At 40.4% G+C, this 17,199-nt stretch overlaps 1 protein-coding gene across 17 annotated transcripts in view; it reads left to right on the forward strand.

Moving 5' to 3' along the window:
• The first annotated feature begins 7,711 nt into the window (after positions 1-7,711).
• The window catches only part of LRRFIP2 (LRR binding FLII interacting protein 2), a 53,262-nt gene continuing 43,774 nt past the window's right edge, over positions 7,712-17,199 (forward strand). For 4 of the 17 annotated variants that reach the window (XM_061374918.1, XM_061374920.1, XM_061374919.1 and 1 more), the window contains exon 1: positions 7,713-8,297. The gene's annotated coding sequence lies outside the window, so the exon portion shown is untranslated. Of the gene's footprint in view, positions 8,298-17,199 lie in introns of all 17 variants that reach the window. The other 13 variants (XM_061374926.1, XM_061374922.1, XM_061374925.1 and 10 more) reach the window with 10 other exon arrangements.

Below are 17,199 nucleotides of genomic sequence, written 5' to 3' on the forward strand. Positions count from 1 at the left end.
CTGAAAGCATAGAAATTTGAGGCTTGTCTCCAGAAAATAAGATTTTTAGGAGGGTAAGGGAGAAGAATGTAAATACTGAATATGCTTAATAAGGCTTGCTGACTGAAATGAAACACTTCCTTTAAGAATGAGAAACCTAGTAAGTAAATCATTTAACAAAGAAAACATTTCTAGACTTTAAATAAAAAATAAGATTTGATTTTTAACATCTGACTGTTGCATTGTAAGTACTTAAGAATATTTTTGTATGTTGATATTTCTCAAATAGGGAAAGTATAAGCATTGAAAATACAAGCTATTAACAGAATTTGAAACATAACTCAAAATCAGACTTTGCAGTGCAGAGAAGAGGCAAAGTATCAGAAAATTGAATTGCTGTAGAGTACAAACAGTACTGAGAAATGAGAACAGTGGTACTGCCTCACATTAAGGACACAAGTATCAGGTCTTTCAGTACACCAGTGTAAAAACCTTCACCTCACTGTGGTCCTGACCTTCCAAGCACTTTTATTATAGCAACCTGTAGCAAGAGCACGCTCCCTATCAGGAAGAGGCTGCGAACAGCAGTAGCTTTCCTCAGCTTCAGGGGTACCTAAAGCTGACCTTGTACATACTTAGCACTGTGCCAGACATGGGCTGGCCCCGGAGCAACTTGAGTGAGCCACTGAGGTTACTTTCCAGGCTGTATGCTGGGCTCTAAATTTTTGCTATTATCATGGGAATGATTTAAGATTAAAAGCCTCTGGATTTTTTACAAAACCTCCAAGTGGAACTCACACTTCTTATCTTAACCTAACATGCTCAAGGGCAGATGTAAAATAGGGCAGTTTGGTTTTGCTCTTTCATCTTATGTTGCCCCAAAATAGAGCCAGTGAGTAAAATAATTGCATTCAAGAAAAGCTTAGATGCGCTTCAGTTCAATGTCCTCAACTTTTTTCATGATCTCAATAATTTCTGGGGTAACATTTTACAAAACATCTTAATAGCCTTTCTGGGATGCTACTCTTATAAATCTGACATATATGAACATGCACAAACCTCAAACAGCTAGTTTAAAACAAGCGTATTTACTGTTTTTCCTCATCCAGCATGAAAGTTGTTTTTCTTTGACAAAAAATGTGTGCCTATTTTAACAATAACAACATATAGATAGGAAGCTACTTACTTCCTTTTCTAGGTTATACTCCAGACACTTATTAATACTTTTACACTTATTTATGACGAATTATAAGGAATACAACAACTATTACGGAGTTACGTAGTTTCAAGCAACTAAATTTTATTTGTATTAACCCATGTTTTTATGTTTAAATACCAGTTATTATCCTCCTGGTTCTGTTTGGTACCACCATCTTTTACAAGCAACCCAACCAAATGTCTTCTCTAAAACATACAAAAGTAGATAAATGCAGATGCAGAACTGGTTGTTCTAAAAATGAATGTGGCTGTCTCGATTACCCAGAATTGAGAACTGTGGTATTGATTCAGGAAACAGGAAAAACTTGAGAAGTCAGCACACATCTTACTTATGCTGGTCTGGTGACTGTTTAAATTTCTTCTCAAAGGTTTTGAAGTAAAGCAGGCGTGGAGAGTGTAGAAGAATACTGTGGCGTCTTTGGGAAAAGAGTAACCTAACAGCACAAAATGGTTATTTAAGTAATTGCTTGTCTTTAGACACCACAACCTGTTTTGAGATTCCGTTTAGCCTAGGTTTAATACTTAATTCATTTGTACATAATGTTCTGGTTTATACACATTGCATATATGTGTATTCTGTAGATCTTCACAGAAATTAGTTTCTGTTCGTGACTTGAAGGATTCTTAAATTGGTAGACTAACCTGTTCTATTTTCATTATATCCTAGAAGTATGTTTTCAGCCTTTAAGTAATTAAAGAATCTGATGTCTGTCATAAAGTAGCCAAACTAAGTTTTTGCATAAAAGCTTAAGGTGTGGTTCAAAGTACAGCTCTGCTATGAAAAATCACTGTAAAAACAGTATGCAAAAAAAAAAAACAACCAAAACCCCGTGTTTGTTGCGCCTTGGTTCTGACACACCACATACACTTTTTGTAGTTGTTGTCATTTAGTTTGGGTACCCCTTCCCAGGCCCACAACCCAACCTTGGCTCCTGCTGTCACCCAGCATTATTTCTTGCTCACTGTCTCACTTCCTTGTAACTAAAGTTCTCCCTGTGAAACTGTCCTCATTACAGTTGTGTAATCCCACTTTTTAAAAGTGGTGCCCTCGGTGACACCTGTGCAAGCTGAGCTGAGGTTGTGTAAGTAACCAACTGGCTCTCTTAAATGGGTGCTAATAAACAAGTCTGCACAAGAAGCTGTAATCCAGCTTGCGTGCGTTCATTCTCTTTTTTTTAGCTGCACTGGTCGGAATAATTAATAAGTGTACAAAATATCCAGGCATGAATCATCACAAAAGTTACTGGATCTCCTCTTGAATGCTACAGAAATGTTGAGCAAGACTGTCACTCTTCAGAATTAAATCGTGCCTGGAAGCAGAACTGGCCAGTGTATATTTGGAGTGACATCTGCTTGCTTTTATACCACTTGTACATTTACTCAGCCTAGAAATAGTAGAAGGGAGACTCTTTCCTTGCATCAACTATAGCTTTGTTTACCCTGTTTGAAACAGTTTTGACTCTTGCTAATACAATTCAATAAGTCTTATAGAGTTGCATAGGTATCACACACAGGTGTAATTTAGGACATCCTTTAACAATCACGATTATATGCATGATCATCTTAAAAACCCCTAAAAAGGCAACCCAAAACCTTAGAAATTGCAAATAATCTTTCCTTGTTTATACATCAGATCCAGAATTCTACAATATTAAAGGTTTTTTTGAGATCAGAACTGTGCATTACATACATAAATACTTGCGTTTTATTCCTTCTAAGTCTCAAAGCTTGAGATGCCACAACCCTTGGAAGACACAACATGAAGTCCACATAGAGACAAATTTGCCACAAAATCTAAGTAATTCTATGTTCAAGCTCTAAAATGCAATGTACATTTAAAGCAATATTATAAATTTCATTTAGCTTAATTTGTTTAAATATTTTCAAATTATATATCCACTTTTCAGTTTGGCTGGTTCTAGTGTTACATCTGGACATATGGAGTCTTACAGCAGCTTACTTTCTAGCTTAACAGAAGTCTGAAGAGTGATATATCAAAATCCTTTATACAGAAATGAATAAAGAAACATCAACAGCTTAGATTTGAAGACATGTAAGACATGGTTTCAACTGTATTTTATTTAAATTAATTAAATATTACAAACATTCATGTAAAATTTTCACATTTTTCATCTTCCTCATTGTTTTCTAGTAGTTGAATTCCAGTAACGTAGTATTTCTGTAAAATATCATGACTGGAAACTTGCCTTATAAAACAACCAACCACATTTGCAGAGTATAATAGTCTTACAATTTCAAGCATTGGAGCTGTTACCTGATGTAGTCACAACATAGCGAAGCTGGTTTTGCCCTAGATCTTTAGGTATATGTACCTTATAGAAAAACACTACTGAATTCCCAGTCTTCTGATTTTCCATTCAGTTAATAGAACTAAAACCAAATCTGCTTAATTTGAACAGTTTGTTTCTCTCACAGTGCTGAGCATCCATAGCTGCCACTGACTGAAGTGGCAGTGTCTGCTCATGAGTTGTAAAAATAAATGGAGCAAAAGCAATGGTGATTAGGTCTACAAAGAAGATAAAATTGATTAGCTTCTCTGAGCAATATACAGATTTGGCAATCTTAAAGTAAAGCTCAGCCTGACATTTAAATTCCTGTGTCATTTGTTTCTCCAATTTAACAGTACTTGCATGAAGGAAAGTATGACCCTCATGAAGCTGTATGGCCCTCAGCTTCAAATACTGACGCAAATTAACATCAGACATACACTAACAGGGAAGCAGCACACTTGAAGCAGTGAGCAGCAGCAAGCAGCATAGAGGCTTGATACTGCTGGAAAAGAAACCTCTCTCTGACTTTCAGTTATCCCATTTGGTCCTTTTTCAGACAGAGGGTTAACTTTGTTGCTAGAGAAAATTAGAAAGTGGCTCAGTGAAAGCCTTACATGGAGAAAGTTTTACATGGAGAATGTGCACTTGACATTGAAGAGAATTGTAAAGGAGTGGTTCCTTCAGGTAGGAAGCAAAAATAAAAGAGTATTTGAATTATATTTTCTAAAGAAGACAAAAAGATCAGAGTGGGTATGTCTTATTTATATGAATATATGAATATGTTCAACTGTATACTAGTGGGAACATTGTAGTAGGTAAAGATAATTTCGGTGTGGGGATAGCAGGCATAAGAGAGTCTGATAAACATCCATTAGATTTTAGTGTTAAAAAATCTATATTGAAAAGTCATATTTAAACTTTACATTCTATGACATTTCTCCATGAAAAAAATGGACATCAGAAAACTAAGAAAAACACGAGTACAAACTAAAAGATCCACATTTATTCACTTGTGCTTAATATAGACACTGCTCCTTAGTTTTGCAAACTCAACACAACTGTATAAAAGTGTGATTTCCTCTACATGGCTTGTGTGTCAGCAGTAAAATCGATCACCATTTACACAATCCTTTTTGGGGGACATGTAACACAGAAAAAATAGATCATGACTTCAGGCTGAGTTTTCATGAATGATATTTAGCACAGGAAATTATCAGTATTTCTATATATATATAAAATGGAACATAAAGACATGTAGAAGTACATTTATCAGGTCTATAAGGACAACGATACTTGGATCTTTAGTTGTTTTTACAATAGAATAACAATGAAAAGCTCTATGTGAAAATTAAATACAGAATCATAGACAATAATGATAAATAATGACTGCTATGTTAAACCAATCAGTCTCCATCACTAAACTAATCTACCAGTTAAACTAATAGCTGGAAGTTATTCTTTGGAGGAGGGATGGAGGGTTAGGGGTATAGGTTTAAGAGAGATAGAGGGAGAAAACAGGGAGGTCACAGAAGGGAAAACACATTGGCTTAAGTTAGACTATAATCCTACATGTATGCCATTAGTATTCTGTTCTTAACCGGAGGCATCATGAAACAATCATGAAACAAAAGCTTCATGGGAAGATCCTCAGGAAAGGGACAAAAAAAGAGAAGGTATTCAAAACTGTATAAATAGCAAATATTACATGGAAAAACATTTTTCTCCCATCAAAATTGTTTCATTGACAAAAATCTCTAAAACTATATATAAATCATTGCAGAAAGTTGACATTGTTGTGTTTCATACAGCTGACTTACAGATTCATCCTAGATATACTTATTTAAGTGACCATCACTGTAGAAAGAGCTAAGATTTCACCAATGGAATGCCCCAACGAAACAAAAGAGTTTGAGACACACCTTTTCAGAGAAAAGGGAAAGGAGTAAATCAACAGGTTCTATTAGGTATGTCAAAGAATTTGTATTAACCTACTGTATACAAAGATAACAATGTACAGAAAATACATTTAAAGGAAGATTCAACGCTCATTTGTTCGCACATTTATTTTCAGCAGAAACTCTTTATTAACAAGGCAAGATTTATAGTAGCTTCAGTAAGATTTTGTTCAAGGCAGACTCATAACTAATCGTGTATTTTGCAACTGCACCCATTTCACAGCGGAAGTCCAACATAACCTTCGTTTTCTGGCTTCTAATTAAAGGTTTATAATGGAATTGTATCTAACTTGACTGTTTAACTACTCATTAATGATGCTGAACTCGGAATTCCACTGTGACATCCAGTACCACTGTCTGTAGTAACTGCACTAAGCACTGCTTTTCAGTCAAGTGAACAATTGTTCTTTCAAGGGGAAAAAAAAAGCCTGTCTGCTCTAAAGGAGATTGTGTCTTAAAGAAAAACGTGCAGCCTATGGTATCAAAAGACTGAACTTATGCAAATACCAACACTTCATCAGAGAATAACGTACAAATGATTGAAAACATTTCCCCTTTATGTAACAGATAATCATCTCACACAGACCTGTGTCATCCCAGATTGCAGAAGGTTCCAAACCATCCACTCAGGAGGGAACAAATGAAGTCTCCTTACAGCTAGACCAAACCAAAATGGCTCACGATGTTTTTAATGAAGACTTCTCATAAAGTCCAGAAAATCAGCAGGTGGTTGCTTCTGTAAGAATATACTTCAAATAAAGATGTAGATTGTCGTACTTTTAGGTTTTTGGTCTTTCCTAATGATATCCCATGAGAAATTTCCTACTTCATCTCCCAGCAGTGAGAACATTATTCACAATAAAGAAATTAACATAATGTTAAAAATAAGCATGGTGAGGCTATGTTGTATGATCAACCGAGGAGATTGAGACAGTACAGGATTTCTTAGACAGTTATAAAATACTAACAAAACTAAATGAAGTTGTTTTATAACAATTAATTCACTTGCATGTCTCTTATTCTTTATGCATATCCACTTGAGCTTATTTTAGTAAAACATTTGACCTCTGCCAAGGGCTCTGGTGAATGCTCATGAGTCCTACCACTGGGCTTGTAAATTTAACAGTGCTTTTTTGTTCCAGTGTGAGTTCCAACATACAAAATGCAGTCTCCTCTGGACCTCTGATCATCTTTATGTTCTTACAGTTCTTACTCAGTGACAGGGGTATCAAAAAGCAAATGACTACAGATCTGATCCGAAGCCTGCTTCACAGCAGAATCTCACCAATAGAATCAACGAGGTTGGAAAAGACCTTTAAAATCATCAAGTCCAACCGTTCCCAAGCACTGCAAAGGCCACTGCTAAACCATGTCACTAAGTGCCTCGTCTACAGAGTTTATGAACACTTACAGGGACAGTGACCCCACCATAGCCCTGGACAGCCTGTCTGAATGCCTGAGCATTCTCTCTGTGAAGAAATTTTTCCGAATATCCAATCTAAACCTCCCCTGCCACAGTTTGAGGCCGTTTCCTATTGTCCTATTGTTGCTTAACTTTTTACTTGTTAGTTGGCTCTTACATATAACTGGAATAAATATACTGGTAATTTCTCTCGGTATGTTATCCTGAGGAATTAGGATACTAGGTTGTATTTGTATGTTTATAGTTCGTAACTAGGGGCACATTTGTACGAGATAAGGTGTCAAATGCTTACGCGGTATTTTCACCCACACACCCAGCCTGGCACCCGTCCACGTAACCTTCCAGTGCCAGGTGAACACCGCACTGAAGACTTACAGCGGGAAGTGCAGCCTGGCGGGGCTCGCAGGGTGCGCGGCGATTTCCACTCCGGTTCTGCGAGGGCGGCTGCAGCCTCCCGCGGCTCTCGCTGCGGAACGCTGCTCGATAAAATCAACCCCCAGCTAAAACCGAGCAGCAAACACAAAGGAGAAGGTCGCGGACCTACCTCGCCCCACCACAGCGGTGAGTCAGCCGGCCTACCCAGTGATAAGGCGAGCCGAGACGCAGATCTGGCCGCCGGCGGGCGCCATCACTTTTCTCCTCACCAAAAAGCACGACCCCCTCCCTCCACTGCCGGCTGAGGAACAGAGAACAGGAAAGAAGAACTCTGTTCTCCGGCACCGCATTTAACTGGGTCCGCCCGCGGCCGCACCTCCCCTCAGCACTACAGCCTTCTCAAGACACAACGCCCCCTTCCCCATACCACCGCCCGCCAGCGTCTCTCAGCCGCACCCGCCCGCCCCGCGCATGCGCGCCCACCGCCCGCTCGCCCCTTTCTCCCTGGCGGCGAGCCGCACGCCTGCGCAGTGCGGTTTGTTGGCCTCCGTGAGGGCCGGTGCCGGTGTCCGAGTGCCGGTTCTTGCCGCCCGGTCTCCCTTTTCTCGGTGCTGACTCCGTCCTCCTCGGCTCCGAATTAACCGCTGCTTCCAGCCGCGTTTTCGGTGCAGCTGTAACCGCCCAGCATTGAAGGGGAGGAGGCAAAAGCGCGGGGCGGGGGAGGAGGAGGGCGGCCTGGAGCGGTGCGGCTTGTCTTTGCCAAAGCTCAGGTCCCTGCGGCCCCTGTCGGGGAAGGGACGGGAGGGTGAAGAAAGGCAGCAGCTGCCTTGCTGCGGCCTCTGGACGGACCGTGCCTGGCGGGCACCGCGCTCACCCTGGGGCGGCTTCTACCTCCTTTCCTTGGACTCTGGGCGTGGGGAGTGAGGGAAGGAAGGAGCCTGCGGCGATTCCTGGATCTGCGAGTTCCTCGCACCCGTGTAAGGCGGGGAGGGGAGAAGGCAACAGTCCCCCTCTCTCTATAAAGGCGTTCTGGTGCTGCAGCAGGCTGGCCCGCAGGTAAGGCTCCCTGTGGCCCGGGTAAGAAGAGGGCGAGGGCCGGGGAGGGGGGAGGGTGTCATGTACATACAAACCCGGACGGGGCGGGGAAGCAGGATGGGAACCCGGTTCTTCGGGTTTAGAGGAGCGGGAGGGCACGGCGGCTCGCGGGGACTCCTCGCCAGGTGGGAGAATAGAAAGCGAAAGGGTAACGGTGGCGGCAGCGGTGTGCGGCCGCCTTCCCTGCGGCCGCTGTCAGAGCCGGAGAGGGGAAGCCGGGACCGGCCGAGCCCTTCCGGCAAGGCTGTTCCCTCCCGCCTGCCGAGCTCGATTCATCGCCCCCTGCCCGCAGGCCTGTGGGAAGGTGCCATTCACCCTCCGGGACTGAGTGGAAAGGGCGGAATGAGGGGAAGGAGAGAAAAGCAGATGACCTGAAATCACAGCTGTTTATTTCGGTGTCTTTCGCACTTCCTTGAAGCGTGTTACCACAGCTTCACGGTTCCCCGGTTCCCCAGAGCAGCAAGCAGGGCGTGCCCATTCGATGGAGTTGTGGTATGGTTCAGGCAGGCTTTCTGATGCTTAGTTGGGCTTTTCTGTTTTATTTTAGGCCACAGTTTCTTTTATTTTGTTTTCTTTGTATGCCCTGCTGTTATGATCGCAAAGGGTGTTAATGATGATAGAGAGATGGACACATTCGTGAGTTTGGAAGGAGCCTGAAAAGAGCTCTGTGCTGTGATCTGCCCCACGTGTTTTAAGTGATTTCTACTTTGAATCCTGGCATGATATTTGAAGTGCCATGTATTTCACCGACAATAAAAACGTTTTGTAGATGAAGCAGTACTACACTGAATTTGTATGTGATCTACTTGGAGACTCCCTCATTTTAGAGGTACTTGCAGACATCTTTGGCTTGAAATGAGAAAAGTCCAGGATCAGTTTTACCTCTTTAAAGTATCAGTGTCAGCATCAGACATCTTTGGAGGTGTGTGGGGGTTTGGTCACAAATTACCTGTAAAATGAAATCAACACTTCTGTGGTGAGTTCTTTGAGCATTTATTGTCTTGGCTTTAAAGTGCTGTAAGTAAATGTATTGGGGCACAGAAAGTTATCTTAATATACATCTGCTTCCACGCTTAATGTAATTGCTTAGTGATGATATAGGAACAGATGAAAAGCACTCCAGCACTGCGTAATATTTTGATGTATGTGACATGCTTTTTCCATTGTTTTATGTTCCTTGGGTTTGGAGAAGTTTACCTTGGAGTGTCAATCCACTCACCTGAACTGAATTACTGGATGTAGCTGGGAACTTGTGGATAGAAAAAGTGTGAGAAGGGCCATGAAAATGATCAGAGGGCTGGAGCACCTCTGCTATGGAGACAGGCTGAGAGAGAGCTGGGTTTATTCAACCTGGAGAAGAGAAAGCTCCGGGGAGACCTTCATGCAGCTTCCAGTGTCCAAAGGGAGCGTACAATAAAAGTGAAGAGGGGCTTTTTACAAGGGCAGGATAAGGGGGAATGGCTTTAGCCTGACAGAACGGAGGCTGAGATTAGGTGCAAGGAAGAAAATTTTCCCTGTGAGGATGCTGAGGCGCTGGCACAGGGTACCCAGAAAAGCTGTGGCTGCCCCATCCCTGGCAGTGTTCAAGGCCAGGTTGGACACAGGGGCTTGGAGCAACCTGCTCTAGTGGAACGTGGCCCTCCCTGTGGCAGGGGCTTGGAACTGGATGAGCTTTAAGGTGCCTTCCAACCAAACCCTTCTATGCTTCTATGAAATTTGTCGTGTGTAAGCTTGTTGCTCTAAATATCAGTATTTACTGTGAATTGACTCTAAATGAGCTTTATTTTTGTTTCTTTCATTGATGATTCTCATTGTCTCAGAAGATGGCACAGTACTTCAACACATGTAAGCGTTAAGAAAGTGCTGTTGAAACTGGGCTGCAAGTAGTGAGGATCTGTAGAACATGTTGACGTCTAGACTTTCATATAGCGTTGAAGTTGGCATGTGCATGTAGGCAAAAAAGTAGAATGGTATAGACAATTGAATGCTTCTGGTATATAATGGGAGCAGAGGATTAGAAACCAGTAACAGATTTGATACTAAGTGATAGTTCGTAAGAACCTGATTTGAAGGTGTGCGGTGATGGTTATAGGACAGTACAGGCCAATAGTGATTAAAAAATGATTAGAGATGCTTTCTAAGAAAGTAATGAAATTATTCTATGAACTTTCTGAGAAAGTAATCAAAATCTGTTATCTTGAACATCTGGAAAGTGAGTAAGAGGTAAATGTAATGGACACTTTGTGTTTACGCATTACATGTCATTGAAAAATAGTTTCTGTAAATAGTACTGTCTGCTTGTGGGGATGATAAAGTTACTATTTTTTTCTTGGGCATGCAGTTAAGAGGTGCATCCAGGGAAGAGGTGGAAGGGCATCTCCCAAAGGGTCAGTGGGGCCAAGTGTTTCTATGTCTACCAGCCTGCTACTACACCAGAGAAATAGTCAGCAGAAGTGCTGCCTGCTGATTTAAGAAACAGCAAGTGGAGAAAGCTCTAAGGAGAACCCAGGAGAATTTGTCCTGCTCTCTTCAGTAGCTTTTCTTTGTTGTACTGTAGCTGTAGTAGAACAGGGTGTAGGAGTGTATTAAATTGGTAATGGAAAAATACCTTAAATAGTTGCAGCTTGTTATTGAACGTGGGTTGTTACCATGGGGTTCTCTGTTTGTTTCATTAAAAAAAAATAATGGAGCCTCAATATAGTAGCAGTGTTTTGTTTTGGTTTTCTTTTTTTAATAAGTACTGAATCATTCTTTAGCTAAATGATGGAAAGGATACTCATTTTGAAAAAGTCAACAGTGCAAAAATGCTGGTTGTTCTATTTTAGAATAAATGCTTATTGAAGGTTCTTGTGGCTTTGCTTTTTATCCTGCATTCCATGGTGCTTGTTCTAGTACTGTTATTTCCTTATATTTTAAAATCACATTCAATTTCTTGTTTTTTTTTGTGGGCCTTCAGCATTTGTGGTTGCACTGATTCTAGAAAAGTCCCAACAGTTGCACTACTTCTCTGAAACATACATATGCTTTACATTGTGCCCTGAGAGATCATCTGTTGAGTGACCATTGGAAGAACTCTGCAGATGTATCTTGCCACTGATGCTGATCTCCTGTATGTAACCTTTTATTTTGTGAGGTAATGGTATCTGCAAGTGCAGCTGTTAGCACCTGACTGGCAGCGGACTCATACTTCACAAAATAAGTACCACTGCGTGAAGCTGCATCACTGCATGATGTTGTCTTGGAACTTTAATAGTTTGTAAAGACTGAGGTAGGTCACCAAAGATAGTTTGGTGTCTCTGGAGGCTACATTGATACAGTTACTGTTTTGCATTACTGTAAGTTTACCAGCCCTAACCAGGCACAGTTGTACCTTACAAGCTCCATCAGGCAACGCTTTTCTGGACTCCGTAATGGCCTTTTGGTTGTCTTAACTGGTGACTTTCTTTTAATTGCTAGCTTTGTAACACAAACTGAGGGATTTCCACCTTCGCTAGGGAACTGTTATTCTATAGCTAAATACAAGGAACTCATATGAGAAGTTCTATTTCTCAGATTTTAAAATGGCAAACAAACTGCAAATACACTGCATTAAAGGGGAGATTGTGCAGTTGTGAGCTGCCAGCTATCCAAAGAATAACTTTTCCTGAAGAAGCTGACACCAGCTTTTCTGTTCAGAGCAGAAACCTTGTGCCAACAGTTTCTGAAGTGGGCTGTGATTAGAGATGAACAGGTTTTTTAAAATGGAAACACTATTCATGAACTGGAATAACTTTGCCTCCATCATACTGGTAAGCACTGTAATCTTTTGGCAGACAGTAATTATATGCTTTTCTCAGTCTTTGCTTTTTCCCTTTAATGTTAGGCACTTTTCCTCATATTAGCAGCTCTTTTTTTGCAATAGCTCTGGTTTCAGTTAATCTTTTTCTGAACAAGGTTATTCTAAATGAAAATTCTAAGTGAGTCCTTAAAACTATTGCATTAAAACCCTGTTTATTTCCCTTTCCTGCTCCCCACATGTTCCTTTGTTGGGTCATGATCACGCTGTGATCGTGCAACTCCTTTTCGTTCTCAGGTACTTTTGGGCACATGGACAGACACAGTAATTCCAAAGGGCATACATACCCTTGTGTAGGGGCATTCTTCTGGGGAAGACTCTTGTGTTAGTCTTGCTTAATATTAACTGAATTAATGTATTTTTATTCTGTGGCCATTTATTTCTGTGTGGTCTTTAGCATTTGCTTTGACAAATCACTGACGGTTAAGCAAGCAAGATTCTGATTTCCAATGTGAGTCTTTCTGCTCTTTCTCAAATATGAAGGCTCTTTCTGCTGTTTCACAGTAATAATACCTCTGGGTTGTTTGTAGTTTTGTGTTGCTAGAGCAGTAGTTTCATGAGACAGTTCTTTGAAATTGCTGGGTTGGGTTTTCCACTGTTCTTCCAAGCACATAAACTTTTAGAACTTTGCTTTAATTGTGGGTATGGTAGCTTTCATACCTTCATTCAGCAGCTGCATTCATGTGAAGTAAAGAGCAAGTGTTCAGTTATGAAGTATATTTAGATTCTTTAATTTAAACTCCAGCATCATTGCATAGAACTCCTGCTTCTTAGATCTTTCTTTTTAGTTAGCTGTTTGAAAAAGCTTTTGCTCTTTTTACTGTACTTCAAGCATATTTTGAACTATATTTAACATTTGTGGAACTCCCAAAAATCAAAATGAATGACCAGTGTTTGTGCTTTATTAGCAACCTGTGGTTGGTTTGCTGGTGATGAATATGTTTTATTTTTTACTCCTTCTTCTTACATTCATCTTCCTTATCTGTTAATGTTTTTCTAACCTTATTTGTTCAAGTAACTTTCACTGAGCTTTCTCTTTCAAGCTTTTAGACTCTGATTTCAAGAAATTCCAGCCTTCCTCTGCTTTACCATTCCTCTCTCCTCCTGGCTTCACTGCCTTTCCGTACTTATGAAATAAAAAGTATTTAGCCACTCATTTAAATTCAATCAATTTGCAACTGAAATCGGTCACGCAAATTATTACTATATATTCTGTAGTATCTTTAAGGTTTGTTCAGAAAATATTTAGTGCTATGTCGTGTTTCTTAAGAGACAGATAAAACTCTTAACAAACTCAGGTATTTATATACTCATACTGTAGAATTAATCAGATTATATTTCATAGTGAACAACTTCCCAGTAGTGTTTATCTGTCTTGTCCTGTGTCAAAGATAATTACCAGCAGTAGGGTCAGTTGCCCCCATTGCAGTATTCTGTAGAACTTCCTTTGTGGTCCACTCAATTCAGATATTTAAAGGTCTGTAGCAGATAACAACACTAACTTTGCAAGCGGACAGCTGAAAATGCAATAAACTTTGGATGGATATTATGGATAGAAGGTGCAATTCCTTCTCAGGATTGAAAGACTTTTATTTTCTTAAAGATTTAAACTGCTGTTTGTGGCTATGGACTTGAAATGCAGGGCTGCTGGCTTTTATTGCAATGTTAATTAGGAAACTGAGGCTGAGTGGTTCTAGGGCAGGGCTCTTTTCTATGTTGGATCAAATATACAGGGATTGCTTGTTCGTGGGTGAATTTCAATTACCTTTTGATTTTACTTGAAAGAGAAAAGGGAAGTTTCAGTCTGTCTATTTATAACCTGCTCACACTGTAGTATCTGAATGCCTTGGATGTATGTGATGCCAAACACACTGGCACAGACCCAGGCATCAGAACAGGTGGTGCCATTGAAGGTGGTGAGTGATAGGACCTTAAATTGTAGTGAAGCTTCTGTTTTGTGTGAGATGGGTCACACTTTCTTCCTAGACAGTGAGAAAGAAACAAAGAGAACATTTAGTTAGAAGTTAATAGGAAGAAGAGTAGACACCAGAGAGTTGGGGGAGAGATAAAACTTACGTATGCCTGAAGTGAAGACAAATGAGAGGGAACTTAAGGGATTTCCTCCCTGGTTTTCTGGTTTGTTTGGTGACTTCATACACTTGTTTGGAATGAAATACAACAGGATGTCACTTAATCAGTCATGTAATACAATATGTGACCCAGCCTACAGTAAGAAATAAACATGTCATAGGTGTGACTCAGGAATTCTGAACTGTAAATGCTGAAGATTGTAACATACTTTGCTTTTATCATCTTTTATAGTTTAGAAAGGTGTTGTGAAATGAGTGGTTACTCAAAGAATAACCCTCAAAGGTATTAGCAAGAGCTGTTTCAGTATGATTTATAAAGGCACAACTTAGCAGGATATGATGGCAGGGTTCACTCTATTGCTTATTACATGGATGAAGCATACAAACCAAAATCGAGGTAAAATTCAGCTAAAGACAACTGAACAGAGACCAAAGGCACAAAGGGTAAGGGAGACACGTGTTGACTCATGAGATTCAGATTGGACCCCCTTGCTTTCTAAATTCCTGATGGAGCATAGGTTCAGCTGGTGTCAAGGATGGGATGGATTGTGGTGGTGCATCCTCCCCCATCCTCTGGGCTGCTTCAGGGTCTCAGGAATTTCTGACAGGCCTTGGCCTTTGTGTAATATATTGGGTGCTGAAGTGTTCCTTAACCATATCAGGAGCTTTTATGAGGCTAAGGAGGGAAGCACTGATTGTACCAGGGGCTTCTGTTGTCTGGCTAAGGTGGAAAGAAAGAGAAGGGGTAATCAGTCATCCCCTGACAGCCCTGGAACACTCCTTCCCTTGATCACAGCCTGAGTGGAATGGTACCATTGTTACTGGAGTTTTGAAAAATTCCTAGCAATTACTGACTTGGGTCTTGAGTTTGGCTTAGAGGTCTCCAAACTGCTTTCTGCATATATATATATATATATATGTATGTATGTATAAGTCAGTCTGAGTACAAAAGATAAGTTTGCTTGCTTGTTTTTGAGACTAAACAGAGAGACTTTTGCCAAATGGATTAAGAGTGGGAATACTTGTCTTGGGCCTTATCTCAGAGTCTCTCTTCACCCTGGTTTTGAGCTCTGCTGTCCTACTTCCAAGACCCATCCCAACCACTGATAAGAGTGGGGCCTGAATCTTGTGTTTCTTCCTGAAAGTGTGCTGCTAACACCAGAATAAAGGAAAAACAACAGTAGCAAAAGAAACTCATGTTGTGGGGGAGTAACAAATAAATTGAACCATTAGCTGCAAGCAGATGGCAGAAACACTCCCTGGCTGGTGAGTCCTGTGTGTTGGTCCAAATGTCTCTATTTTATCCAAACACTCTGCACTGCAAAATGAATGAGCAGCCTGTGGAGGAATGGATGAAATCCAGTGGAGGTACTTATGTCCACTCTTCCCCATCAGGAGTGTGTTCATTAATGGATGATAAAAGTGCATCTGTGTTGCTTTCAGATACTGTGGTTTTATTCTTCTGCTACTGATCCACAAACACTGTAAGGTCATCTTTATGGTTTTTACACAATGAAGGAGTTGTGCACCTGCAATACTGAGTATGTTCAGCTTTGGTCTCAGAATAGCAACTTGGAAATGAATAAGATTATTGCATAATTGTTGTATCTTTGCTATGCAGGAGCTTTTAAGAAGAAGGGGGACGCATCTAGTTTCAAGTCTTTGTTGCAATTTGTCTCATCATCAAATACCTGTTTCTTCTTGTCTGAGCACATTAAGAACAGTAAAATACCTGCAGAATTTGAAGGACTAGTGACATAAAATTATAAAGGGAGAAGAAGTATGGAAGTTAAAATACAAAAAAAGCCATGGTGCTACTTGGTATCTTCGTGTGCCAGAAAGTACCCCAATATATTTTGGCTTTGTGATTGCTGTGTAAAAAAATAATAAAGCTTTGCTTGCACAAAAATACCCATCATGTTTCTCCCCCCCACACACACTTCCTCTCCCTGATTAAACTGTAAGGAATTAGTGAACATTTGATGATTAGACCTAGTATGAAAGGTCGTTCTTGCACTAGTTAATTTTAAAGGGCAGCGGATAGTTCCCTTTTAGACCTCTTATTTTTGTGAAGAAAATCTTCAAAATAAGATATATTCCCAAGCCTTATGTGGGATACTTATCTTGTTTATATCAAATAGCTGGGCTACCACCAAATTCTGATCTGACTTTTGGAAGGAACTGGATGTCTGGAAGTCGGGCTTCTTTAGGGTATTTGAAAACACAAATTTAGATTATTTGAGTAATATGCTGCTGTCTGTGGCTGTATGCACAATGTTTTGCTTTGGTGGTGAATTTTATACCCTTGCAATTAATAACAGAGGTTTCTGGAAGAAGAGTAAGAGGACATTTTATGTATTACAGTGGGTATATGATACTAGCATGTTTCTCCTATTTCCAAGATTACAAATCTTGGTAGGCAAAAGAATGTTTGTCTAGAAACATCTTTACTTCTACTGTAGTAAATCTTCTACGTCAGTAGAAGACTGCAGATCTCATTCAGTTGCAGGTGAATGAGAACAGCTGCATTACAATTGCTGTAAGCCACAGCTACCTGCTTGGATGGTTTGAAGTTTGTCTGCTGAATCTCTATTCTGGTTTTCAGAGCTGTAGTGACTGATCTTGTAAGTTTAGTTCTTGAACCTGTTGTTGCCTTTAGGTTTTCTTCACAGGCATAAATTTAAATGGTTACTTTTTTTTTTTAGGAGTTGTGAAAAGCAGCAGTGTATATAGGTATTATCACTGATCAAGGTGCAGTTGACAGCTGTGCATAACTTTGAACCTGCAGGTAAACTGATGGGTTCTGTTTAGCAGAAAAATGCTGAGTGTGTACCTTGTGGGATGCAGTGGTGTTCTGTAAAGCTGCCCCAAGGCTGCTGGATAACTTTATGCCAATGTCATGTAGGTTTCTCAGGTATTACATAGCTAAAGAATGGTA

This window comes from Neopsephotus bourkii, unplaced genomic scaffold (genome assembly GCF_033783945.1).
Source record: "Neopsephotus bourkii isolate Nb327-2 ecotype Australia unplaced genomic scaffold, CSIRO-AGI_Nbou_v1 NB_1655, whole genome shotgun sequence".
In the NCBI taxonomy this organism is placed as follows: Eukaryota; Metazoa; Chordata; class Aves; order Psittaciformes; family Psittacidae; genus Neopsephotus; species Neopsephotus bourkii.